The 27,474-nt window shown below is 43.5% G+C and overlaps 1 protein-coding gene across 6 annotated transcripts in view; it reads right to left on the bottom strand.

Moving 5' to 3' along the window:
* Nucleotides 1–25,856, bottom strand: part of AGPAT4 (1-acylglycerol-3-phosphate O-acyltransferase 4) — a 136,275-nt gene extending 110,419 nt beyond the window's left edge. For 3 of the 6 annotated variants that reach the window (XR_008444322.1, XM_054021811.1, XM_054021815.1), the window contains exon 1: nucleotides 24,413–24,513. The gene's annotated coding sequence lies outside the window, so the exon portion shown is untranslated. Of the gene's footprint in view, nucleotides 1–23,272; nucleotides 23,362–23,721; nucleotides 23,778–24,412; nucleotides 24,514–25,789 lie in introns of those variants that run through there. The other 3 variants (XM_054021813.1, XM_054021814.1, XM_054021812.1) reach the window with 3 other exon arrangements.
* Nucleotides 25,857–27,474: the final 1,618 nt, after the last annotated feature.

Below are 27,474 nucleotides of genomic sequence, written 5' to 3'. Positions count from 1 at the left end.
AAGTATGTGGAGAAAACCACAGGAACCCCTCTCTCCTGATTCAGACCAACTTCCTCAATCCATCAATGGGACTACTCACATGTTTAAAGTTAGACAAACATAGATAGCTGACAATTACAATTGGGTGGGAAGATATCAATGCATGCTGTACATTGACTGAAACCACAGCAATTAGGCTTATCATAAAATCATTAATTAAAACCGATTAACTGCCTTTTGTATTCGCTAGCCTGTTTAATTCCATGTCACAGAATCCCTCTAATCTAATGCAATTCCCAAAGATCAGTAGGAGTCTGGATCAAAGAACAAATAATATAAAATGAAAACAGAGTCTGGTATAATGGAGATCCGGGGGGCGGGGGGGGGGGGGTCAGGGTAGGGGGAAAAATCACTGTTTGACATGATTAAAACAAAATCATGTATTAAGGGTAGCTGATCATAGGAAGGAAGAATATATCATTACTCCACCGATTCAGTCTTTTCACTGTTACAGTAGTTTCCAAAGAAAAATGGAAAACTTGAACACGTTACATTTATGTTCAACATATTCCATACTGCAGGCCTTTTATGCTAAACTTTGTAAGATTAAAGTAATAACCACTGATAAAACGAAGTGTATTGCAATAATTCATGAAGACAATGGTACATTTGCAAGTCACTGTCTGGTTTCATAGCTCAGTCACAAAATTGAAGTTTGTAAAGCATTTAATACACTAAGAGGCCAATATCAAGTTTAATAAAAATAGTTAATTTAATTAGGGATGGAACTTTGACATAAGGACAAAATAGAGACACTTGTTCTTGTAAAAATAAAAATAAAAAAGCTTAGGGAATTACAAAGCCGTATTTCAATAGGTTCCCCCCTCTCCTCCCTCCCCGCCCCCATTCAATCCAAGCTAGTGTTTGGATTTAAGAACATTCCCTTGCAGTGTTTGCAGCTCAAACATCACCACGAACAAGTGCATGAAAGAGTGAAAGTAACCATAAATAAAAATACTGACTTAAGGCACTTCCTGTAGCCTGGGAAACCGTATAAATAAAAAGGCATAAATAGTGCAGGGTACAATTTTATTTTATCAATCAACAATACAGTTGTCAACACAGGCAAGGACACTGGTTTTTTAAACACCGAGGGGACAATGAAGCCCTGTGACTTAAACCAATGTCACCATATTGTTTTCAATAGTCACCCACAGTTAACCCCAGTGTAAATGAGAAGAGGATAAGGCCCATAATTCTTAAACATACACACTGATTTTCTTACAGATCATGACAGAAAGCCATAACAATCTTTTGAAAACAAAGGCCCAATCAATACATTTTCAGAAGACATTAAGATAGAAAAAGGGTTTTTTGGCAGCCATCTTATCAACACCCTTAAATTAATTGGGGGGGACAGCGGTCAAAGCAAACAAACAAAAGGATGCTTTGATGGGCACTTCCCTTTGGTATGAAACAGATTGCAGGATTGGGCCCTCTAACACTGGTCTAGTGAGTAGTCTAAGGCTATACAATTATTTGACTAAGGGGTTACAAGGTCAGGACCATAAATAGTAGCCACTACTCTGCACTCCTCCTTCCCCATGATCAGAGACATCTAGTTTTGCTCTGAAGCAAGACAGATCATACACCTCTTCTGTTTACACCACTTCCAAACATTTCTTTTGTCCCCACATGAGGCTGTTGCAGTACTCTGTCTCCAGTGCCCCCTACTGACCACTTCTTTGGCCCTGCAATGACTTCTCCCTCTCTCTCAATACATGTCCAGTGACTTAGCCCTCTGGCTAGATCAAATCTTTCTTAGTCACAGAAGGGGACAGAAATGGAAAGTCCAGCTAAAGGGTCCACACCAACCTCCAAAGAGAAGCTCTTTCTGCCCCCCTCGAACTATGCTGAAGTTCCCTGCTCTTCCCCCCCTACTGGGAACTGCAGAGTTCTTTCTTTGATCTTCCCTCTTTCCTACAGACATGTGAATGGGTTGAACCCCCCCGTTCAGGGTGCCAGCTGAAGTGCTCGGGTCCCATTGATTCCACCCATTCTACCAGCCTGGGTTTCCTCACCGTGTTCTAGCTGTGCCAGGCCCACAAACCTTCTCTAGCACACACACCCAGCTGAGGCCACACCCAGCTGCAGACAGACTGAAATCAGCTCTCTGTGGGAAGATTCAGCTCAGGGATTTACTCAGCACTCACATCCTTTGGAGTGTAAACCCAAAATAATATGGTCTTTCACTAGAGAGAGAGAGAGAGAGAGAGAGAGAGATCTGGACACTGCAAACTCAAAAAAAAAAAAAAAAAAAAAAAAATCACACCTTCCTCAATGTGAAGGGAGACATGCACAGCCTCCCATCCCTCTCCCCCCACCCCCCAATATGAATTGTACAAACTGGGATTTGTAATAAGTTTATTTTTTGTTTGTTAACTACAAAAGGTAGATTTTAAGTGATTAGAGGGATAGCAAACAGAACAAAGCACATTACTGAGCAAATAAAACAAAACATGCATACTAAGCTTAATATACTCAAGAAACAGGTTACAAAATGTAATTTCTCACCCTAAATCTGGTTTTAGGCAGGTTGCAGCGTTTCTGTAGCTTAGAGTTCTAGTTATTTCTCTTTACAGACTGGACCCCTCTCTCAGCCTGGACTCAGCAGCTGCCTTTCCCATCAGGTGTGTTTTTCCACAATATTCCCTCTTGGACTGCGAGGCAATAGAGAAGAGTCCTGACTGACTTACTTCCCAGCCTTAAATAAAAGATTCCCACCTTATGTAAATGCTGTTTCCCCAGTCTAACCCTCTCCCCCACCCCTTCTTAATGGAAAAATACTGAAAGCCCAAGATGGGGGTCTAGTACCAGGTGACCCAATCACCTGACCCTGTAGAGTGTCAAAGCAGCAGCCTGGGGAGCTTCTCAGGAAGGTGGGAGATTAGTATCTTTCAAGTCTATTGTTCTTCCTAATGGCCCATTGAGGTGGATTGCCTACTATCTGGTGGGCATTCCCCCAAATACACACACAGTTGTAATTGTTATAGTCATTATTCCTAACCTCCAATACAGAAATGATACATTCATACATGTTAAACAAACACATTCAGTAGATCATAACCTTTCTAATGATCTCACATGACCCATCTTGCATAAAGCATCTTAGTTATGCCATATTCATATTATAACAATATTTCTATGAAGAATATGGGGTGCAGTGTCACAAGGCCCTCTTCAGCCTATCTTTATCAGACCCTTCCTTAAGAGTGATAGCTCCCTTGCTCTTCCTTCCTGGGTCTCCTTCACTGCATTCTCTTTCATCTCTATGTAGTCCACCTTGATCGTGTCACAGCTGGGATCACCAACTGTAACCGAGTCACAGATCAGGATCAGCTGGAGGTTAACTGCCACATCACAGGAAAAGCTGAGCTGAGTCCCCTTAAAGGACCCGCTAGCCCCTGATGACACTCACACAAGGAGATTATGCGAAGGTTGCATAAACTGGGGCGGAGAGAGTCAGGAACAGAATTTTAGAGTTCCTAGCAGCAAATTCAGTCAAACTGCACTGTTTCTCTGGGCTCTAGGCTACGCTAATGGGACAACTTGAAATCACATTTCCGCCTGAGCATTTTGTACCTGCTACGCTTACAAGTAGTACTTAGAGCACTGTGTTTAAACTGCTTTGCTGCATATGGATGGATTTGTTGAACAGAATAAAGCATAGATTCATAGATTATAGGACTGGAAGGGACCTCGAGAGGTCATCGAGTCCAGTCCCCTGCCCGCATGGCAGGACCAAATACTGTCTAGACCATCCCTGATAGACATTTATCTAACCTACTCTTAAATATCTCCAGAGACGGAGATTCCACAACCATCTAAATCTGGGGTTTAGGCTCTTAGTCCCAGCATTAGGCACCGCAAAACTCACACTGACCTGCCACCTAACTCAGCAGGCACTTACATTTTTCACTATAAAAGTCCCCTATATGCTCAGGTTCCTGCCTCTAGGCATGTTCACTGCTGCCTCACTCTAAGGCTCCAGACATTTATCTCCCATATAAGTCCCAGAACAATCCTTAAATCAGGTGAGGGGGGGGATGGGAGAGAAACAGTCAAGGGAAGGGAGAGACATACACCTCACTCATCTTGCCCGTGGGGCCTGATCTCTTAGGCCTGGGCTACACTATCGGGGAGCGGGGGAGGGGTTTCAAACTAAGATACTTCGACTTCAGCTACGCTGTTCGCGTAGCTGAAATCGAAGTATCTTAGTTCGACTTACCTGGCCGTCCTCATGGTGCAGAGTCGACTGCTGTGGCTCCCCCGTTGACGCCACTTACTCCTCCTGCCAAAGTGGAGTACGGGCGTCGATTAGCAGATAGATTTTTCACGTCCAGACAAGACGCGATAAATCGATCCGATACATCAAACGCTACCCGCTGATCCGGCGGGTAGTATAGACGTACCCTTAGAATGGGGCCCATTCAAAATCCAGAGGAGGACGTGCTTCCTTATAAAACGTTTAGTCCAGTGGTTAGAGCTCTCATCTGGGAGAGAGGGGGGAATTAAACCAGTCTCCCACAGCCCAGGAGAGTGCTCTAACCACTGGACTAAAAGTTACAAGGGAAGCTGAGGCACGACCACTTCTTGCAAGCAGCAGTTTAGGCTCCTAAGCCATTTGACTTCAGGGGAGGGATTCCCAGCTGTGTCTAGCAGAGCTAGGGATCACTGCAGTTTGGATTTAGGCATCTAATTCCATGAGAGATGCACTGCTTAGGACACACCCCTCATCAGCATCTCCCATTGGCTAGCTTAGGTGGTTCCCTGCTGAGCATCCTGGCTTTTGTGGATCCCATTCTTTAGATATGTCCTTGTCTATTCATTGTATAGGGAGCCTAGATACCTAACCCAGGCTTTGTGGATCCCATTGTCGCGCTAGTGATTTTCTAGGCGCCTAAAAGTTAAGTGTTGCAGTGCTCAGCACTGTCATGTCTAAGTCTCATTTCAGATCCGGGCTATGGTCAAGTGCTTTGCTGAATGATAGTCCGAAGCGTCGAGCTTCAGCGGGAAGTTTAGAACAGCCAGACATCTTACAGGACACTGCACACTGCCACAGTTTCTGTTGACTGAAACTGACTCTCACAAACAGAACCAGTTGCTGAGGCAGAGAATACACTCAGGCTAAAATAAAGCAGTCTCAGTACTGGGTTTAAACAAGCTTTTATTCAAACAACAACAAGAAATAAGCATTATTCTAAAACCGGTTTCAAATCATCTGCAGTACAAGAGTTTCCTCAAATCACACTTCTATATATAGACACACACACACACACACACACACACAGCAAGTCACAGGAAATTGTGTTTTATTCTTCTTGCTTGTGGTTAGCAAGTGTGTACATGACTAACACTACAGCATCTCCCCAAGAAAGCATAGTCCAATAGATGCCATAATAGCTAGAATTGAAGGAGTTTACAGGAAGAATTGTCTCTGTTTATCCATTTGTTCTCTTAGAGCCTGATCCAGTTCCCACTGAAGTCTACTGGCAAAATGCCACTGACTTCAGGGCATAGGATCAGGCCCTGAGGTCCCAATTCAGGATTGCATTGAATCCCATGCTTAAATATCATTGACTTGGACAGCACTTAAGCATAAATGATCTGGAAAAAGGGGTAAACAGTGAGGTGGCAAAATTTGCAGATGATACTATCTTGAGTAGTTTGTAACTCTTTGCAATCTGCTTTGGATGTAACTAAGGAACCTCACAAAACTGGGTGACTGGGCAACGAAATGGCAGATGAAATTCAGTGTTGATAAATGTAAAGTAATGCACAGTGGAAAACAATCTCAACTATACATATAATATGATGGTCTAAATTAGCCGTTACTACTCAAGAAAGATCTTGGCATCATTGTGAATAGTTCTCTGAAAACATCCACTCAACGTGCAGGGGCAGTCAAAAAAGATCATGTGGGAATCATTAGGAAAGGGATAGATAAGACAGAAAATATATTGCCTTTATATAAATCCATGGTACACCTACAACTTGAGTACTGCGTGCATATCTGGTTGCCCCATCTCAAATATATATGAAAAGGTACATAGAAGGGCAACAAAAATGATTAGGGGTATGGAACAGCTTCCAAATGAGGAGAGATAAATAAGACTGGGACTTTAACTGAGATGACTAAAGGGAGATATGAGAGAAGTCTATAAAATCATGACTGGTGTGCAGAAAGTAAATAAGCAAGTGTTATTTACTCCTTCTCATAACACAAGAACTAGGGGTCACCAAATGACATTAATAGGCAACACGTTTAAAAACAAACAAAAGGAAGTATTTCTTCACACAACGCACAATGAACCTGAGAAACTCTTTGTCTGAGGATGTTGTGAAGCCCAAGACTATAACAGGGCTCATAAAAAGAACAAGGTAAGTTTACGAAGGATAGGTGCCTCAATGGCGTTCCTGGCCTCTGTTTGTCAGAAGCGGAGAATGGGCAACAGGGGATGGATCACTTAATGATTACCTGTTCTGTTCATTCCCTCTGAAGCACCTGGCATTAGCCACTGTCGGAAGACAGGATAATGGGTTAGATAGACCTTTGGTCTGACCCATTATGGCAGTTCTTATGTGCTGAAGTACCTTCCTGAAGAGGGATGCTTTCCTCAACTGGGGCCTTTATGCTCAATTCCCCTTTCCAATCAATTCATCCTTTGTGGAAAGAGCTTCGTAGTCATAAACAAGGAAGTAGGAAAACACTTATAATTTTTAAAGGGAATTATTTAAAGAGTGCTCCTTCACAAACTGGATTTTTTTTAAAAGTTGGTCCATTAAAATAATCACATTGACAGTGTCCCAGCGGATGTACGAGGGGAAAAATAAGCCCAGAAATAGTTAACTAATAAAGCCAAATTTTGCCCCCTTTCGGAAGTAAAGGAGTGGTGCAAGCTCTTTCCAGGTTGTTTCCCACAGCATATTGCTCTTTGTATATGATTTAGTTCCATTGCTAATAATGCAGAGGGATGTTACTGTCTGCTCTATCACCCTGAATGCTGCTTCGCTCTAGTAAGAAGGGAGTACATGCTTGCACATATCTGAGCACAGCAAGATAAGTGGATGAAGGCAAGCTGAGAAAGCAACAATGGTGTTCTGGTCTATAACAGGGGCTCCTAGGCAATATGATAATATAAATAAGGATTGGGAGCAGCCACCTGAATTATTTTCAAAGGGAGCAGCCATACGTGAAGCAGCTTCACATATGCTTCTGAAAAGGACCAATTAAATCCAACTAATTGTTCAGAGCACTGTGACAATGCCAGGCAGTGTGGTGAGTGGAACAATGAATGCTGAGTTATGGGGAGGGAATGGAGAGCAATGCTGTGGGTGGCGAGGAGGGGGAAGATGTGTGCAAAGAGCATGGAGCTCAGCATTTCTGATGGGGTTGGAGCAAGCAGTAGACTGGATAGAAGACATGATGATCATCCGGGGTGCCAGTCATCACTGAGTTCACACCTCTTTTAAAAGGGTAATGTTCTGAAATGGGCACTATTCATGGGTAAGCAAGGTAAGATAGCTCCAAGTTTTCTACTGTTCTCTGGGCCTAGAGGTTATTTTGGCTGCACTGAAGCTTAGAGATAGATTTCATATTTGAACATGGTTTGCTGAGAGTGCTTGGAAGAGACTAGAGGACCCCCCCCCCAAAAAAAAATGTTTGCTATCTTGTTTTAAAATGAAAACTATGGGTGGAATTCACCTTGAGCAGAGGTTTAGCACAAGCTTCCAGGGGTCTCTTACAGCCTTTGAACCTCACAGAGTGTAGTCCTTGCCGTCTTGAACAAGGGTGAATTCTCACGCTATTTAGTTTTGGAGTTTAAACATTTATTTCCAGTCCCTACCCATGGTGAGCCCTTGATTTTTCTTAAAGGCAAATGACAAAGCCATTTAAAAAAGAAAAATTTTACTACAATTCCACACCAGCCACACATTATGTCCTGCAAGCACTTAAATGCATGAGCACCTTTGCGGCAACTAGTCACCCTTGAGTCCAGCAGGACTACCCATATATGTACACAAGTGAAATTACTGAAGCGTTTGCAAGATCAGGTCCTTTTAGGTGTAGAATTAGAAAACGGTAGGAGTTTTAACATTTATTTATTGCTGCATTTATACAGCTCCTTTCAATGGAGGCGCTCAAGCCACTTAAATATGAATGAATTAGGCCTCAGAGCACCTGTCTGAGGAATTACTATCCCTATTTCACACAGAGGGAAACCCAGGGTAGATGGAGTCTGTTGGTGCCAATGGATGACTTAGCAGGTATGAACACAGAGCATGTTCCAGTCCACTCTCTATATCAAATCTGATCCTAACTTATTTCTGAGTGGTGGGAAGGGGAAGGAATAAAAACAGGGTACTAAGTAGTAAGTTTGGTGGGTCTCAGTTATGATTTGGAGGTTATGAATTTAGGCCAGGCTCCACAAAGGGACTTTTTTGAGCACTGCAGTGCCTAACTTTTAAGAGCCTAGGAAAGTCACCTGAGATGTGAGAGATGCAGGTTCAGTTTCACTTTGGATAAATAAAGAGTCATCAGGCCAGAGAGAGCGCGTTTGTTTGCACTGCAATTCAAAGTTTTTGGCTGGCCCATGCCAGCTGATTTGGGCTTGCTGGCTTGGGCGAAGGGGCTGTTTAATTGCAGTGTAGACGTTCGGGCTCAGGCTGGATCCCAAACATCTATAGTGCAGTTAAACAGCCCGTTTGCCTGAGCCAGAGTCAGCTATCACAGGCAAGCCATGAGTTTTTAATTGCAGTGTAGACATACCAACACGGGCAGCACATGAACTGCCTGTTGGGGAGGCTAGCCCAGGGCTAGCCTCCAGGTCCCAAAGGAGCACCAGGAGGGTGGGATTCGGAGCCAGGAGAACTGGAGCCGCAGCTGCACGCAAGGAGCATCATGGCAGGGGGCAGGGTCACACCTGGCTGTTTGGGGAGGCAATGCCTCCCTCTGCCTATGTGACCCGACACCCATGCGTACCAAAATGCCTTTCTAGCCTAGTGCTTGGAGGACTCACCAGGAAGGTGGGAGATCCACAGTCCAGTCTTCCTGCTCCAATGAAAAAATAATTACACACTATGCAAGAGCTTCAACAGGACAGATTGGGGAAACCTCACATCAGAACAATCCCTGTTCAAGTCCTTCCTTCCTCTCGGGCAGAAGGGGAAACTGAATCCAGGTTGCCCACATCCCAGGTGAGTGCTCTAACTGAGCTGGAAGTTGTAAGATGGACACCACCACCTCCTTCCTGAATTTTGAATGGGACCCAATCCAGTAGGTAACCTCTGAGCATGCCTACCGGATCAGAAGCAGCAGCAGCGGCAGAAACTTAAGCACCAAGGGAACTTTTACAGCAGAATATTTAGGCACTGAGTTTAGGTGCCTATAAAGTTGAGCGGCAGTCAAGCAGGGGTTTTCTGGAACACAGTGGAGCCAAAACTGGAACTTAGGGACTAAACTGTGGACTTAGGTGCCAAAGTACTTTTGTGGATCTGGGCCTTAATGTCCAAAATGTAGCAGTAGTAATATCATGTACATAAGACCTTCATTATTCCCACCTGGAAGGCTGGCTGACTCAAAGACACCACAAAGTACCTTCTGGATATTGTGAAAAAAGATGACAATACAGTTTGCTTGCGAAACATCTTCAAAGACCAAGCCACTGCTGTTCCTGCTCAATAACCTGTTCATACTTTCTGGAGTTATGTGGATTTAAAATAAGATTATATATATTTAAAATTATACACACACACACACACAGGCAACCCTCCCTGAGCTTTTGGCAGGAGTTTAGTTCAGTCCCTTTTCTGCAGTGAAAAGGGACTGAACATAACTTATAGCTTCTGAATAGTGTGTCTTGGGAATACTAGCTTGCAGTGTTGATTGGGGATCTTTTTTTAAAAGGATCCTGGAAGTGGCATAAAGAAAGGGGACAAAGCCAGTGACCTGAGAAATTGATGGTACTGGAAACAGCCACCATTTGCAGAAGTAATTCCAATATTTAAGGTTTCAGAGTAGCAACCGTGTTAGTCTGTATCCGCAAAAAGAACAGAACAGGAGTACTTGTGGCACCTTAGAGACTAACAAATTTAGCTCTAAGATATAACCGCATTTGCTCCAATCCCTCGGATAGAAACAAGCACCTACAAGATCTCTATCAAGCATTCTTAAAACTACAATACCCACCTGCTGAAGTGAAAAAACAGATTGACAGAGCCAGACGAGTACCCAGAAGTCACCTCCTACAAGACAGGCCCAACAAAGAAAACAGAACACCACTAGCTGTCACCTTCAGCCCCCGACTAAAACCTCTCCAGCGCATCATCAGAGATCTACAACCTATCCTGAAAGAGGATCCTTTACTCTCTCAGATCTTGGGAGACAGACCTGTCCTCACTTACAGACAACCCCCCAACCTAAAGCAAATACTCACCAGCAACCACACATCACTGAACAAAACCACTGACCCAAGAACCTATCCTTGTAACAAAGCCCGATGCCAACTCTGTCCACATATCTATTCAAATGACATCATCATAGGACCTAATCACATCAGCCATACCATCAGGGGCTCGTTCACCTGCACATCTACCAATGTGATGCCATCATGTGCCAGTAATGCCCCCCTGCCATGTACATTTGCGGAGAGACTGTCTGGTTTGGCCAAAGAATTAATGGACACAAATCTGACATAATACTCTGGAATCATAATACTCAAAAACCAGTGGGAGAACACTTTAACCTGTCTGGTCATTCAATGACAGACCTGCGGGTGGCTATATTACAACAGAAAAAGTTCAAAAACAGGACTCCAATGAGAGACTGCTGAGCTGGAATTGATATGCAAACTAGACACAATCAACTCAGGACTGAATAAAGACTGGGAATGGCTGAGCCATTAAACAAACATTGAATCTATCTCCCCTTGTAAGTATTCTCACACTTCTTATCAAACTGTCTGTACTGGGCTTGCTTGATTATCACTTCAAAATTTTTTTTTCCTCTTACTTAATTGGCCTCTCAGAGTTGGTAAGACAACTCCCACCTGTTTATGCTCTCTGTATGTGTGTGTATATATATATATATATCCTCAATATTTATTCCACTCTGTATGCATCCGAAGAAGTGGGCTGTAGTCCACAAAAGCTTATGCTCTAATAAATTTGTTAGTCTCGAAAGTGTCACAAGTACTCCTGTTTTGTCCAATATTTAAGTTAAGTTTTCTGCTGCGCCATTAGCAGCAATACAGACACAGGTAGCATAATCACGATTATGGAATTAGTGTTGCCTAATGGACAACACACTGAACTGGGACTCAGGAGACTTGGCTTCCATTCCTGCCTCTAGGTGACCTTGGGCAAATCACCTCTCTGCACCCCATCCGTAAAACAGGGATGATGATACTGACCTCCTTTGGAGAACACTTTGAGATGTACTGATGAAAAGTGCTATATAAGACCTAGACATTATTACTAGTAGCAGTGCTCAAACAGAGCACAGTTCTACTGATTACAAATGAAAATAAGTTAATTCAAAATAATATGGGTTGAAGATAAAAGGTGAAATTTGAAAAAAATTCTGTGAATTCTCAACCAAGTGTTTGGATTTATTGAATACTCCTGATTGCAAATTTCATTAACATGAAATACTCCCTCTGCTAGAGCATATGAAGATATAAACACTGGTTTACAATTTGAGAAGTCATCTACTTCAGAGATAAAATGTGCTATTACATATTTTGATGTGCTGAATTCAAATATGACAATTAAAACAACTGATTGGCTACTGTTTCTAAGATATTTAAGTTTTTACATTTTACGTCTATGTATACTGTGTAGATAGAGTTTTAATCATAAATTGTAAACCTAGGTCTTTTCATGTGTTTATGGTTGCTTTACATGATAATATTTAACCTGTCCTGTTTCTGTAACACTTTAAAAATCAGCAAAAGGGTTATATAAATAAAATTTATTATGAAACAAAAGGCAAAAAACTATTCTGTACATAGTTTAGTCCTATTCAGTGTCTACTTGGCGCTTCTTGGCTTGTCTCTTGTATTCATTAAATGGAGCATCTCTTGTCACTGTTCAGCAATAGTCTGCAAGCATTGATGGGCTCCATTTGCCCTGATAGCGTTTCTCCATTGTTGCAATGTCCTGGTGAAATCACTCGCCGTGCGCGTCGCTCACTGCTCCGCAGTTCAGTGGAAAACAATCTAGATGAGAGTGCAAAAAATGCATCTTTAGTGACATGTTGCAGCCAAGGCTTTTGTATGCCTTGAGGAGGTTTTCCACCAACAACCTGTAGTTGTCTGCCTTGTTGTTTCCGAGAAAATTTATTGCCTCTAACTGGAAGGCTTTCTATGCCGTCTTTTCCTTGCTACTCAGTGCATGGTCAAATGCATCATCTCGAAGAAGTTCATGAATCTGAGGACCAACAAAGACACCTTCCTTTATCTTAGCTTCACTTACCTCCGTGGAAAATTTCCACGGAGGTATTTGAAAGCTGCTTGTGTTTTGTCAATGGCCTTGACAAAGTTCTTCATCAGACCCAGCTTGATGTGTAAGGGTGGTAACAAAATCTCTCTCGATTCAACAAGTGGTGGATGCTGAACACTTTTCCTCCCAGGCTCCAATGACTGTCTGAGTGGCCAATCTTTCTTGATGTAGTGGGAATCTCTTGCACGACTATCCCATTCGCAGAGAAAACAGCAGTACTTTGTGTATCCAGTCTGCAGACCAAGCAAGAGAGCAACAACCTTCAAATCACCACAAAGCTGCCACTGATGTTGGTCATAGTTTATGCACCTCAAAAGTTGTTTCATGTTGTCATAGGTTTCCTTCATATGGACTGCATGACCAACTGGAATTGATCGCAAAACATTGCCATTATTCAGTAAAACAGCTTTAAGACTCGTCTTCGATGAATCAATGAACAGTCTCCACTCATCTGGATCGTGAACGATGTTGAGGGTTGCCATCACACCATCGATGTTGTTGCAGGCTACAAGATCACCTTCCATGAAGAATGGGACAAGATCCTTTTGACGGTCACGGAACATGGAAACCCTAACATCACCTGCCAGGAGATTCCACTGCTGTAGTCTGGAGCCCAACAGCTCTGCCTTACTCTTGGGTAGTTCCAAATCCCTGACAAGGTCATTCAGTTCACCTTGTGTTAGGAGGTGTGGTTCAGAGGAGGAGGATGGGAGAAAACGTGGGTCCTGTGACACTGATGGTTCAGGACCAGAAGTTTCATCCTCTTCCTCGTCTGACTCAAGTGAGAATGATTCTGGTGCATCAGGAACCGGCAGTCCTTCTCCGTGGGGTACTGGGCGTATAGCTGATGGAATGTTTGGATAATGCACAGCCCACTTTTTCTTCTTTGACACACCTTTCCCAACTGGAGGCACCATGCAGAAGTAACAATTGCTGGTATGATCTGTTGGCTCTCTCCAAAGCATTGGCACTGCAAAAGGCATAGATTTGTTGCACAAGTGTTGCAGCATATGTGTGGGGCCCACCTCTTGTCCTGATCTCCAATTTTGCAGCCAAAATAAAGGTGATAGGCTTTCTTAACCATAGTGGTTATACTGCGCTTTTGTGATGCAAAAGTCACTTCACCACAAACATAGCAGAAGTTATCTGCACTGTTCACACAAGTACAAGGCATCTCTGCTCACTTTGGCTAAACAGAAATGTGTCCCTTTGCAAAGTCAAACACTGACAAATAAGAGCACGACACTGTATGATTTCTAGAGCGGATATAGGGCAATTTGTTCAGCAGAGTGATGTAAGCTTCGTTATGATTGCATCATCCATGACCTCTAGGAATAACATGATGCAATTCATATCATGGATGATGCAATACCAGCTTCAGATTGCATCATTAATTGTTTTGCCTAAAAAGCAAGTACTGTCCAAACCCAGTCATAGATTTATTAATAGATCCAGTCAAAGATGTATTTTAGTCATTTCTGATTTAAATTGAGATCCCTTCCCTTTATAACTCACTTATCCTCTGCCATTCCCAAGTCAAGGGTCGTATATATAGACCCAATAGCATATCTTGAAAACTAGAGCCAATCAACAATTTTAAGCATAATTTTCGTTCTCAGTGACCCAGAATTAGTAAAGTTTGTCTACATTTATTTCAGAAGCATTTTGGCTGTAGAGCAGTGTAATCAACCCAAGACAGACCTTTAGAATATCACATAGGATACCTCTCCCAATTAAGTACTTTGCCATTTATCCCTGACATTGACTGAAGGAGTGTAAGCCAGTTTTAAACTTTAACTTTCATATTAAAAGTATTATTACATGCAGATACAGAGTTGGGATAGACTAGAACCACACACAGAAGGAATAATAAAATACCCAGGCCTTGTTAAAGAAGACAAGAAAAACAACAATAAATCTCATTAAACTGGAGAAGAAAACAGTCTTCAACATATATTATGCAGGGATATAAACTTCCACTACCAACAGGCAACCCCTAGCAGTTGGAAAATATAAAAGAATGTATGCACCACGCCAAATCTCAGTTCCAGTGGATTCAAAGGAAAATATATCATTAGAAGCCTGGGCTGCACCCACACAGAAGAGACATTCGAATGCCAGGTTAAGTCTAATCGACAGTAGCACTGCTTTACTACCCATCTTACTATCCTTACACACCCAGTTTTCACCCAGCTCAGGCTCAGAGATGAATGTTGAGAAATTGCTAGATCACAGTCTTGGATTAGATTTTTACACTTTAGTCAAATCACTTTTAATTTGAAAAATTGGATGGTAGAATCCTTGATATTTAATTGATGGAATGTAAGGCATTAGAGCACGAAGGTCTGTCAGGGGTTCTTGGGATGCAGAGGATAAAGCTGAAATAATTAACACCCCTCCCCACACACACACACACACACACACACACCCTCATTTGGGGCCTAATCCAAAGCCCAGTGAAGTCTGTTGAAAGACAAGACTCCCACTGGCTTCAACAGGCTTTGGATCGGACCCTAACAGCTTGGAAAACTTGACGCCTCAAAGTAGCTGAATGCAGAGTAACTTTGAAAGTACTTATATTCTCATAATCAAAGCCAGGACCAGTTCAAAACAATCTGAACTCCCCTTCAGCAGAGTCCTTCAATTATATCCTGATTCAAAATCCATTTAAGTCAGTGGGAGCCAGATTTTTAAAAGGTACACCTCTACCTCAATATAACGCTGTCCTCGGGAGCCAAAAAAAAAAAAAAAAAAATCTTACTGCATTATAGGTGAAAACGCGTTATATCGAACTTGCTTTGATCCATTGGAGTGCGTAGCCCCCCCCCCCCCCCAGAGCGCTGCTTTACCGTGTTATAGCCGAATTTTGTGTTATATCGGGTGGCATTATATCAGGTTAGAGGTGTATTTAGATACCTCAAGATGCAGATTCACTAACGTTAGGATTTTCAAACACACCAATCTCACCCTTTAGGCACCTACAATACTTTTAAAAATCTGGCCCCGAGTGTCTTTTCATCAACTTTAATGAACTTTGGAGTTCTTAGGGTCCTTAGGGCCCAGTTGGTAGACCCAAATTTCAGTGTGAGAGACACTCCACTTGTCCCAAACTCCTGTGTCACACTAACTGCCAGGTGTTGGGTCCTGTTAAGATGGATGGCAGGGGGATAGCAAGAGAGAATGTAGCACACTGAAGAAATGGTCCATGTATTTTTGGAAATATTTAGGGGAATGGTCAGTAGCAGGTTCCTGGGGAAAAGGGGGAAGACTAATGTGTCCTGCCTACATCTGTGATTTTGGAGGGGGGAGGGGGGGAGAGACACTGAGCCCCTAGGCACTCAAGTAACTCTGCCAATAGAGCTGTGAGCCAGTATTAGAAAACTCACATTCAACACTATGTAGCATTGGAACTTCAGCAGTAAACCTCACATTACATTGGTGTCCCTCCCATTTCCCCCTCACTCAGCTGTCAGTTTGACAGCATTGATTTTACTTTTCTAAGATGGCTCCTGCCATCAGCTCAGAAGTACATGGCTTTGTGGATATTCAAGACTGTTTCAATCTCTATTTTAGACTTAACATTGTATTGATCAAGACATCCAAAGCTACATGAGCCTCAATGTCAGCACGATTCATAGACAATGATCTCCTACAGGGTTTGTATGCAGATGTGACCCGCTGCACAACTCCCGCTTCCCATTTCCACATGGCAAGAAACAACCTGAATAGCACCGGCTCCCTATCCCTGGGAGTCTCCAGACATTTAGGTAACTGTATGTGGAAGGGGCAGATTGATCTGAGTGCGTGTGGGGCAGGGGGCATACATTAGCTATCATGGAAATCTCTCTCATGAAATGGAGAGAGCACTAGGAGCAGTTGCTGTTGAAGTTTTTCAGATATTCACTTGCCAGCTTTTTATCAACAATTTTAATCAGGTCTTCTCTCCTTTCTTATTGTCCTAGGCACCAATCCTGCAACTGGATCCACAGATAGACCCTTACATAGCCATATGGCCCCAGATGCAAGGTTAGGCTTTAGTTTAACGTTAGCAAGAAAAATAAACTCTCTGATTTCACTCCCTTTCTCTTGGATTACTGGGGCTATTTTCGGTCTTGTACTGTTTACCTTCATACATTTATAAAAGCCCTTCAGTCTCTTTGGCTGGTAATAAGTCATTCTGCTTGTTTGCCTCTCTCATTTTCAATTTTTTTTTTTATTATGGTAGCATCTAAAGGCCCAAACTGAGGCCAGGGCCCTATTGTGCTAAGTGCTGTACAGACAGTTGAAGACCATCCCTGCCCTCAAAATAGGGTTGCCAATTCTGACTGAAGGTATTCTGGGAGATTTTCTCCCTCCCCCGCCCCCCCAACATAACAATGTTATTTTCTTAAAATATCCTATTAAAGTCTTCCAGATTGCTTTCAATAGTCACGGGGAGATCAATGCCAAATCCAGAAGACTTCAGGCCAATCCTAGAAGGTTGGCAACCCTACCTCAAAAGCTTACAGTCTAATCAGATGCAGGGAGGGAGTAAACAGAGGCACAGATTGTTCAAGTAATTTTTCCCCAAGGTGAAATAGCAAGCCAGTGTCAGCAAGAGAATCCAGGTCTGCTGACCCCTAATCGAGGGCCCTATCCTCTAGGCAACTGCCTGAATTCCAATACAGGGGTTTTGGTTCCTTCTTTGCAAATTCAGACCCTTGCAACCATTTCCTTTAAATCTTTTTTTTCCCCAGAAGTGACCCTCTATAGGGTATCCACCCCGCCAAACCCAATGCTTCTGCTTCACTTCATTTCTATTGTCCCTGACATCTCCACATCTCTTTTCTGAAGAGCCAGGTGTGGAGAAAATGAAGTGAGTCAGGAACATCTGAAGAGCTGTCCTTCCAACATAGCAGCAGGACAGACTTGGGGTGGGGGTGGGAAGAGTGTACAGACCCTCTCGTACTTGCTACATGGCATCAGGGTGGTCGTAAGCGTGGGCTCAAGCCCATCAAGCACCAAATCAGTATACCAGTGCCAAAAATATAACTGGGAAGGGCCACACAACACCCTCACTGTCAGGAAGCCCTGTTGCAGGTTGAGTTTCCACACACTAAGGTTACAGGGGGTGCCTGAAATGCTGCTCCCCAACTGTATTTTGGTGTAAAAGCTGTGTGCTGTCCCTGCACATCCCTGGCGGTGCAGCCCTGCCTTAATTTCTGCAGTGGGATCACCAATAAGTTCAGCAAAGCTTTTATGTATCAAATGACCCCCCAGGAGTCAAATTTATTAACAGAAAGTTCAACAAACACAAGAAACACTTTCACCCAAGCTTCTTAGCAGGAAAGCAGAAACTATCTGAGTTTCACTTCCACAGCCAGGCCCTTTCAACACAAGGCACTCGACCTTCATTCCTTACCTGGAGTCAGGAGCTTTCTGGCAGCTACAGCTTTTTTTCCAGACAGCATACAGCTCCTTTCAGGCTGAGCCTCCTACAGCTAGCTGAGAGGTTCCTTTCCTTAACAGTTCACCTTCTCTGTTCTATAGAAACTACTCTCCCTAGGAGCTCTGGTAGCCTTTCACAAGGTCCAGGTGCTCATTAGCCAATTAGCTGATAGGCAGTTAGTTACTTACAGGTGAGCAGAGATGGGTTTGTTCTCTATCACAGATAGATTGGCCCTTAACTCCCCTTAAAGGGGCCAGCCCCCATGAAACTAGGATTTCCTCATATAGTAACAGTGGAAATATAACTCAGCCAAGCAATGAAACCCAAGCACACAGTGCTGTCTCTAGGACCCTTCCTCACAAAAGTCTGGAAATTGCAGTTGTTAATGAGTGTTTTACTGATGATGGAGGCATGGTGCCTAACACAAGTCTCTAGTGCCGGACTGGCAAACTACGGCCCGGGGGACACATCCAGCCCTTCAGATGTTTTAATCCAGCCCTCGAGTTGCCGCTGGGGAGTAGGGTCCGGGGCTCGCCCCGCTCCACATGTGCCACGGCTCCGCACAGCTCCCGGAAGCAGAGGCATGTCCCCGCTCCGACTCCTACACATAGGGGCAGCCAGGGGGCTCCACATGTTGCCCCCGTCCCAAGTGCCTCCCCCGCAGCTCCCATTGGCTGGGAACTGCGGCCAGTGGGAGCTGCAGGGGCAGCACCTGTGGATGGGGGCAGCATGCAGAGCCACCTGGCCGTGCCTTTTCATAAGAGCTAGAGGGTGGACATGCCACTGCTTCCCAGAGCTGCTTGAGGTAACTGCTGCCTGGAACCTGCACCCCAAACCCCCAGCCCTGATCCCCCTCCCATCCTCTGAACCCATCGGTCCCAGCCCAGAGCACCCTCCTGCACCCCCATCCCCAGTCCGCACCCCCAGCTGGAGCCCCCACCTTCCCCACTCCACTGCTCCAGCCTGGAGCCCCCTCCTACACCATGAGCTCCTCATTTCCGGCCCCACCCCAGAGCTCGCTCCCCCAGCTGGAGCCCTCACCCCCAATTTCGTGAGCATTCATGGCCCACCATACAATTTCCATACCCAGATGTGACCCTCAGGCCAAAAAGTTTGCCCACCCCTGCTCTAGCGTATCCTAATGCAACACACAGACTAGTGTGTGCTGATATTGCCCTCTTGGTGCTGACCCAAAGTAAGAATAAGAGATATAAAAGCCAGGGGAATTCTCCTTTAGCTCAAGTGGCAGAGACCAGTGTTTTTGAAGCTGAAGGTGTTGCATTATTAGTACTAACTGGGGGCTGAGGGAGGGGGGATGTAAAGCACCATCGCATGTGTGTATAATACAGTAATTATGCCATGGCTGTAATGCATGGTTTCATTATACTGACCTCAGGGGTAGAGCTGGGAGGGCTGGTATGGTGTCCTCCAGGGTTAGAAAGCCTCATCAGGGAGTGCTGCACAGAGTGTTCTACCTTGCCTCTAATGTCAAGCAGTAAAATCAGGGCACATTATGTGAGACTACATCCTTCTCCCCCCAGTAGGGCCCAGGCCAGCCACGTGATTGTCATCAAAGATACCTGTGACAGAATCCCTACCCTACTATGACATCGCAACTTGTAATGCACTGAGAAATGTAAAGTGGTACGACATGACCAACAGACAATGGTCACTCCACATAGGTATTTCTATTTCCGATGGGGATACACTTTTCCCACAGTAACCATACTCTATTTAAGGGCTTTGCGCAAGCACAGATTACCTCAGTGGGCGCAGCACCCTAGAAGCTCTATAATACTCCTAAACTGGAAAGCTTGCCTCATATTCCAAAGACGTGCTTCAGTCAGACAACAGCCTACAGAAATCCTTATGCAATACCTTCTCTTACTTAATTGGCCTCTCAGAGTTGGTAAGACAACTGCCACCTGTTTATGCTCTCTGTATGTGTGTATATATATCTCCTCAATATTTATTCCACTCTGTATGCATCCGAAGAAGTGGGCTGTAGTCCACGAAAGCTTATGCTCTAATAAATTTGTTAGTCTCTAAGGTGCCACAAGTACTCCTGTTCTTTATGCAATACCTTCGCCCCTAAACCAGAAAGCAGAACTGGGTCGGTTTCCCCCTGCTTGAAAGCATTGCAGAAGGCACTGATCATGCTCAGTTCTTCCCTATAGCTCAGCATAAGGTAGGTTTTTCCCTTCCCGATTGAAAGTCATCTAAAAAGAGGCCTGAAGACTGTCTCCCACCTGAAAACACCTTTATGAGCTGTGAGCATCAGCCATAGAAAAGAAAGAACAGGTAGCTCCTGTAATGCTGAAGTGTTCCACTGTTCCTGGAGAACAGTGATCTCAAGGGTCAGAAGAGGAGGGAGCTCCCACAAATGGGTGACCCCTTCCTTCACAACTGCAACTGGGGATGGGGAAACAGCCAACATTTCAGGCATGTGATTATAGGTAGGAGAGCCCGGACTCGCAAATCAGCTGCCCTTCATCAGAGATGAGAGAGACTACCCAATTGCCCCCACCCTCCCATGACTTATTTCTTTTAAGCAAAAAGCCAGGCTAATTCTATAAGAACTCCTGGTCTTTGCACAGTACAGTGGAAGGAGAGGTCCCAGCCAGACACACATTTGTTGCTGAATAGGACTTTGTGACTATGATACAAAGCGATATGATTGACAAGAACTGAATTCTATATCTAGTAGCCTGGAAAATATTTAATATAGTCAGTAGGAGGGAATGTGGTGTAGTGTAGTGTAGTGGATGAGGCACTCAAGTGGGAATCAGGAAACTTTTGTTACTGACTGCCTCTGATCTGATCTGGATACACTGGGCAAGTAACTTCACCTCTCTCATAGGCACCGACTTTCCCTCTTTCACGTGGGTGCTCGAACCCCCCTCTGCCCCCACCCCCACTCCACCCCTTCCACGAGGCCCTGCCCTGCCCCGCCTCTTCCCACCCCTTCCCTGCCCCTATTCCAACTTCTTCCCCAAATCCTCGCCCCGGCCCCACCTCCTCCCCTGAGCACGCCATGTTCCCGCTCCTTCCCCACTTCCCAGAGTGTGCTAGCGCTGCCAAACAGTTGTTTGGTGGCGGCCAGGCGGGAAGCACTGGGAGGTAGGTGGAGGAGTGGGGACGCGGCGTGCTTGGGGGGGGGAAGAGGAAGTGGGGCGGGGGGTGAGGGGAGCTTGGCTGCCAGTGGGTGCAGAGCACCCACTAATTTTTTCCCGTGGGTGCTCCAGCTCCAGAGCACCCACAGAGTCAGCACCTATGACCTCTCTGTGCCTCAGTTTCCACACCTATAAAATACAATCCCTTACAGCTTTTTATGAAACACTTGGGAGATTCTACAGATGGAAAATATCTTTATAATGATATTCTATGTGTTCCTCTGAAGCCTAGAATGTCTATTTAGTCAGTGTGAAGCAATGAAAGGAGCTACAAGCTTGACTGAGAGCTCTTTTTGTTCAGAATGTCAGCAGGCTGAATCTTCACTGGGTTTCACAGTCTGTTACCATCCATTTTTAAAGTTCTCAGCCATTTTGAATTTTACAGATTACTCCCATGATGTGTACAGCTACAGTAAGGCATGTATCTATGCCATGCTGAAAGTCTTAGACCATTGTGATATCACAGGTAACTCAAGTAGTCACCAATCTCACCCTACAGCTAATTTGCATGCATCATTTTCATTGGTTGTATGAGGGAGACTGCACAGATGGTGGATTATGGCCCAACTGCCATCCACACAAATCAACACAAGTCTCTTAGAACAACATCCCCAAACACAAATCAACACAAATCAGCCTACGTAATAACTCCAAATATGACTAGCCTGTCTGTTGCGTCAGTGTGAAGGTATGGAAACAGCTAAAAGCACAGTTGAGAGTTCTTTACCCTCTTTTTGTTCAGAATATCATCAGGCTGAATTATCACTTGGATTCACTATCGGTCACCATGCAATTTTTAAGTTCTCGGCAATTTTTGGCTTTTTTCCCCCACACATACATGATTCTACAAATTATACCCATTAGTCAGCTACTAGTGATCATTAAAAACCTGGACAACAGGTTTAGCTGAGCTGTACATTCACAAAGAGCAATCCCACCCACCAGCCAACTGGGATACTTTTTCTCTGTTCAGGTCACTGCATACTTTACAATGTGATATTCCCTATGAGCCAGTGGCTGAATTCCAACCTCTTCCCATGCTGGAGTATCACTAAAGATTATGCATGTCCCTTTTTGCAGAGCATTGTACCTGTAGTCTCACTTTTCCTGCATATTTATTGCAGTTTTTAAAATGTGATTAACGATGTAAGTGCACACACCTGAATTTTAAAGATATAAGAAAAACAGCATGATTTTGGATCTTAGTTATGTATCAGAGTAAGGAATATACACAGAAACCATAGGCACCTGAAGCCAAATTTTCTTCTCAGTTACATTGGAGTAAGCACATGGAAGTCAGTGGGCTTGCTCTGGTGTGAAAGAGAAGAGAGTTTGGTTCTTGGTCTCTTAATTTTTTCTTTTGCAAGTGATATTCAGTTTGGGGTGCAATGATTATCACTCCAGAGTGAGGTTATGTTCCCTTGGTATAACTGCCAGCATTAGTTGCATCACGGTCTTAGAAGTACATAAATCATCTTATTAAGCATGTACAGGTCTTGGAAATGCAAGACAAATAAATATGGGACTAGACAAAAAACAAATGCACAGAATATAAAGTTCTGGTCAGAATGGAACACATCCTCATTTACTGTTTTGTAACACATGGGTAAACACTCACTTGTTGAATCAAATCCTCTTATGGATCATTTCACAGCTGAACAATGCTCTATAGCAGTGGTTCTCAAACTTTTTTTTGCGGACCACTTGAAAATTGCTGAGGGTCTCAGAGGACCACTTGATGATCTTTCCAAATGTTGTTTGTACCATAGCTAACTATTGTAAAGCACTTTGGATAAAAGCGCTATATAAAAAACCTTAATAATAATTAACTTCTTTTGTTCTACAAATAAAAGCACATAACTCAAATTTTAATATCAGTAGTCTTATCTTTCTAATGCAATGAATGTACCCTCTCTCCCCCACTGGGGCTGGGAATGAGGAGCTCTCTCCCGCCACAGAGCTGAGGCTGGGAAGGAGGGGCCGTCTCCCTCCCGGCAGCTGCAGCCCTGCAACTGGGGAAAGTCACCTTTCTCTGGCTGCCACAGTCCTGAACATCCCAAATCCCCACCCCCTTTTCCACCCCACTCCCCCTCCCACCTACCCCCTAATCCCCCCAAGGCCACCACCTCACCTTACATGTGCGTCTTCTCCAGGGTCCAGGCACCTAATTACTGGAGCCACACCTGTGCAGCTCCACTAATTAGGTGGGTGGCCCTTCATTCTCTCATGTGCGACCGCCCAGGCATGCACCGTAGAGGGAACTAACCATGCACCACCTGAATGGAGCTCACGGACCAGTTTGACAATCTCTGCTCTATAGTAAATATTTGGACTAACCAATGCAGTGTTGTGCAGGCAAAGTTGACCTACTCTTATTACTGTTGATAGGCTGAATATATTCATTTTTACAGAAAACCACAGGTTTAAAACAAAAAAGCCAACCAAACTTTAAAACAAATATTCAGCACAGCCTCTTCTTCATTATTTCTAAACATTGCTCTCAGATTGTTATAGCTTATGGAATTCTTCTAGGTACAATGGGAAAACGAATACACTTCATTTATTTCAATACATACCTACATTTTATTCAAACAGCTAATTATCTAGGCATGATACAGTCCTCTTGATGTAGAAAGCATCTCCATGAAAGCAGCTGTGAATAGATGGTCACAAATGTCTGTTTCCAAGGCAACACTATCCCTCCCTGCCCCCCTCCTCTAACCTCCTCTATTGTGATAGGGGAAAACCAAAATGAAAGTGGAGGGGAGACAACAAATTGCATGCTGCATCCTAGCAAATATCAATCCAAAACGTACAACAAATGCAAAATTGTGAAAGAAATCTAGATATTTATATTTAGGGCAAGGTCCATGGTATTTGTAGTTTCCATGGAAACACTAAGGAGAAAAGAAAGAGCATGTTGCATGGCACAAAGGGAGCCAATATGTAAGAGGAAAATTCTAGTCAGCTTCAGCTTTTTCAAGCAAAATGATTAAATATAGTAAAAATATTGAAACCAACGTACCGCACAAATGGAGAAAAGAAAAAGGAAAAATGATCAGAGTAGTTCTTTCCTATGAGCCTGCAAACCTGCTGCTCACCTCTAACCACATGCTGCTCACATAAACACTTAATTGTAGCCTGCTTCTTTCTGTCCTTTGACTCTCTGCACTCAATGTCTTCGTGCTTTTTTAAAAGAAATCTAGCCAAGTAAAGAAGAAGCAAATGTAAAGTTCTTTAGAAGTAGCATGAATAATATCAGATCACATACCTTGAGCCTGCCAGAGCTTGACATGTGTGCTTAGAAACCAGAGACAGAAAGGGAGAAAGAGGCTGAGACTCAGAAATTGCCACTAGTTTGCATGAGCTGTAAGTCAGCCAACACTGGAAAGAAAGCCAGACTCCACCCTGGGGTGGTCCATAAAAAAAAAAAAAAAAAAAAAAAAAAATGTGGTTCTCAGATGACGTCTCTCCCCACCACATGTCACTTCCTTTTAAAGCTACAATTCAGCAGTTAAGGCGAGATGGCTACTTACTGGTGTACTATGACTCACCCCTTCCCCCAGCAAGTAGTAGAAGGAAGTGGTTCATGTTTGAAAACACATTGCTACAGAAACCTCCTGCCGGAATCCAAACAAAAGCCTATTGTATATCACTTTTTTCCTATCCCTTTAATCCCGTTGCTTCCATTTACAGAGAAAACTTTATCTTTCTTCCCATGCTAGCAGTGGTTTTAGTGCCATGTCCTAAACACGTTGGCTAAATTACATCATTATTAATTGAAAAGGAATATGATCAATTTGCATTATGCAATGCAATAGCTGCATCTTTTCCTCCTCTAAGTTATAAGAAGCACAGGAGATGCAACAGTTGAGGCAGAAAAGCAAATATACAGGTGACTAAGACTTTTTAGAAGAATACTATATTAAAATATAAGCACAGCTGATCTGATACAATTATACCTTTTCAGTACACTGAACGTTTTTTAATGAGAACAAGTGCTGCTAATCATACTGTACCTGTTGTGTCCTCATATGCTGATTAGAGGCTGTGTGTTTGATCTAGAGCATGGGAATTGAACATCTGGGCTCAATCCGGTAAGAATTCTGGTGAGTCTTTCAGTTGGCATGGAGAGAGTTTGACACCCGGCATAAATGCTCAGTGCCATGCAGAACTCTAAAGGAGCTAATGTTTTATAAAGAGTGGATCTGAGACGAGCTGAACAGGTGGCCATATGATCAATATAAACATCCTATAGGACAGATAAGAGATGTCAATAGAGTTATTGGGGGAGGAAACCCCCAGAATACCTATTACTTTAATAAAGGGGTGGAGGCTCAACTAATCTGGACGCAACAACAAAAAATTTCAGATACCAGGTTTCCAAATACTGAATATTCTGACACACAATACTCACCATCTGTGAAACCAAAACATTTACTGTCAGTCTTTGACTGTTGAGAGGAAAGCAGATTTTAAGAATGAACACAATGAAAACGAGCAAGAATACACAAAACAGCAACATGAAAAAGTAAAGCATGTTTTAACATCAATACAGAGTTCCAAACGCAATGAGCTCAAATTGTGAAACATATAATACAGTCTTTAATTACATGATCCCATTTATAAGGAAATTTATCTCACTCACCTGAAAATTATCATTCTGGTAGGGGGAGGGGTCCATAACTTCAGTAGGGATGGATTTTTCAGTCCCCTCATACTGCAGGAGGCAGAGGCAGATGTTTTTGATTGTCTAGGCTGACTCTCCAGATAACTCCTCCCATTGAAGAGCCCCTCCACAGAGTCGCTTCCAAAACTGGTGTGAAAGTGAAATGAATTATATTAAAGAAATAGAATGAATTAAAGAATGCTGTATGTACCTTTAAGTAGAAATGAGAAATGCTGCAATCCAGGTGTCAAGAAAGCAGACATTAACTGTTAATCAATTGCTCCATTTAAGGGCGATTGGTGAAGCATTAGCCTTAGATCGATAAGAGTTAATAAGGAAGCAGGAGATGCATATTGTGCCCCAGGCAAATTTTACAATTTTGCTCTCTCTGTCCCTTTGTTTAGTTCGCACCCTTTTATCTGTATAAATAGGACTGTTTGAATCTTGCATGGGGGCTCACATTATCTGAATGTATTAGCAGAGCGCTGTGCTAATAAAACAGAGTGGTCTGACAAACTAGGAGTCCTGAGTCTAACTTTGACACTGGTAACTACATACATGAATAAAACACTGTTTCAAAATGCATTAACAGATAACACTGCCCAACACTAAGAAGTAGTAATTGTCCTTCAGCACATCAATTAAATATAAGAACACAGTTTTCCATCATGAAACACTATTGAAAATTAATCTCCCCAAAAAAGGAGATGAAAAGTACAGGATGGGATGAATTTATGGACCCATCCTCCTACCAAAACAGAAATGTTCAGGTCAGACAGATTTTGTCATTTTTACTCTGGGGTATGGGTCCATAAGTTCAGTAGTGATGTGATTTTTGTAGCCGTATCCACCCTCACTTCCAGTCACTATCAATTGTTGGGTGGACTACAAGTGAGCTACACCTTGCAGAACCCTGCTTCTGAAGGCTGCTTCATCTCACTGAAGTCTATCGTTCTTATACAATTTAGAGAAAATACGCAGTGATGGCCAAGTTGCGGCCCTGCAAATTTGTTCATATGGTGTATTGGACCTGTTGGCCCATGTAGCCTGCCAGTGCCCTTGTGGAATGGCCTCTAATCTGGAATGGAGGCATTTCTCCCTTGGCTTTATATGCCTAAGAGATTCCCCACTTAATATATCTTGCCATGGAGGGCCTGTAACCTTTCAGTCCCCTAACCTATTAGACATTTTCTGTAAGAGGACTCCAACCCTTTGGTTCTTTTCAGTTTTGGGGGATGTCAGATAGCAGAGACTCAGTATAAGCAAGTGCTGCTCTCTCAAAAAATAAAAAAGCGGCCAACACTAAAGCTCTGAGGATTGCTGACGCATTTTCATAGCCCCCTGCGGAGGGCTGATTCCACCCTTCTGTCAATGATATCTTTCAATGGGAAGTACAGTCCCCTTAACAAGGGTTGACAAGGCTGCATCCATTTGAGGAAAAGCAATCAAGAATGCTTTCGAGTGATGGATGTTATAGAATTTTTTGGCTCATTTGATCTGATGCTTGGCCTTCCTGGGTTTTCTCATTCCTCTTTGCAGCCTTAAGCAGGACAGCAGGGATGGGTACATAAGGGTGAGTTTTACAGCTCGCTGGAAAATATTTTCAAGTGTTTTCTGTCCCTTTGACCTCCTTATCCCCACCCTCTTTTTCAACCTTCTTGGCT

The sequence above is a fragment of the Malaclemys terrapin genome, chromosome 3 (genome assembly GCF_027887155.1).
Source record: "Malaclemys terrapin pileata isolate rMalTer1 chromosome 3, rMalTer1.hap1, whole genome shotgun sequence".
NCBI classification, from domain to species: domain Eukaryota; kingdom Metazoa; phylum Chordata; order Testudines; family Emydidae; genus Malaclemys; species Malaclemys terrapin.
This window is presented reverse-complemented; position numbering and strand designations above follow the sequence as displayed.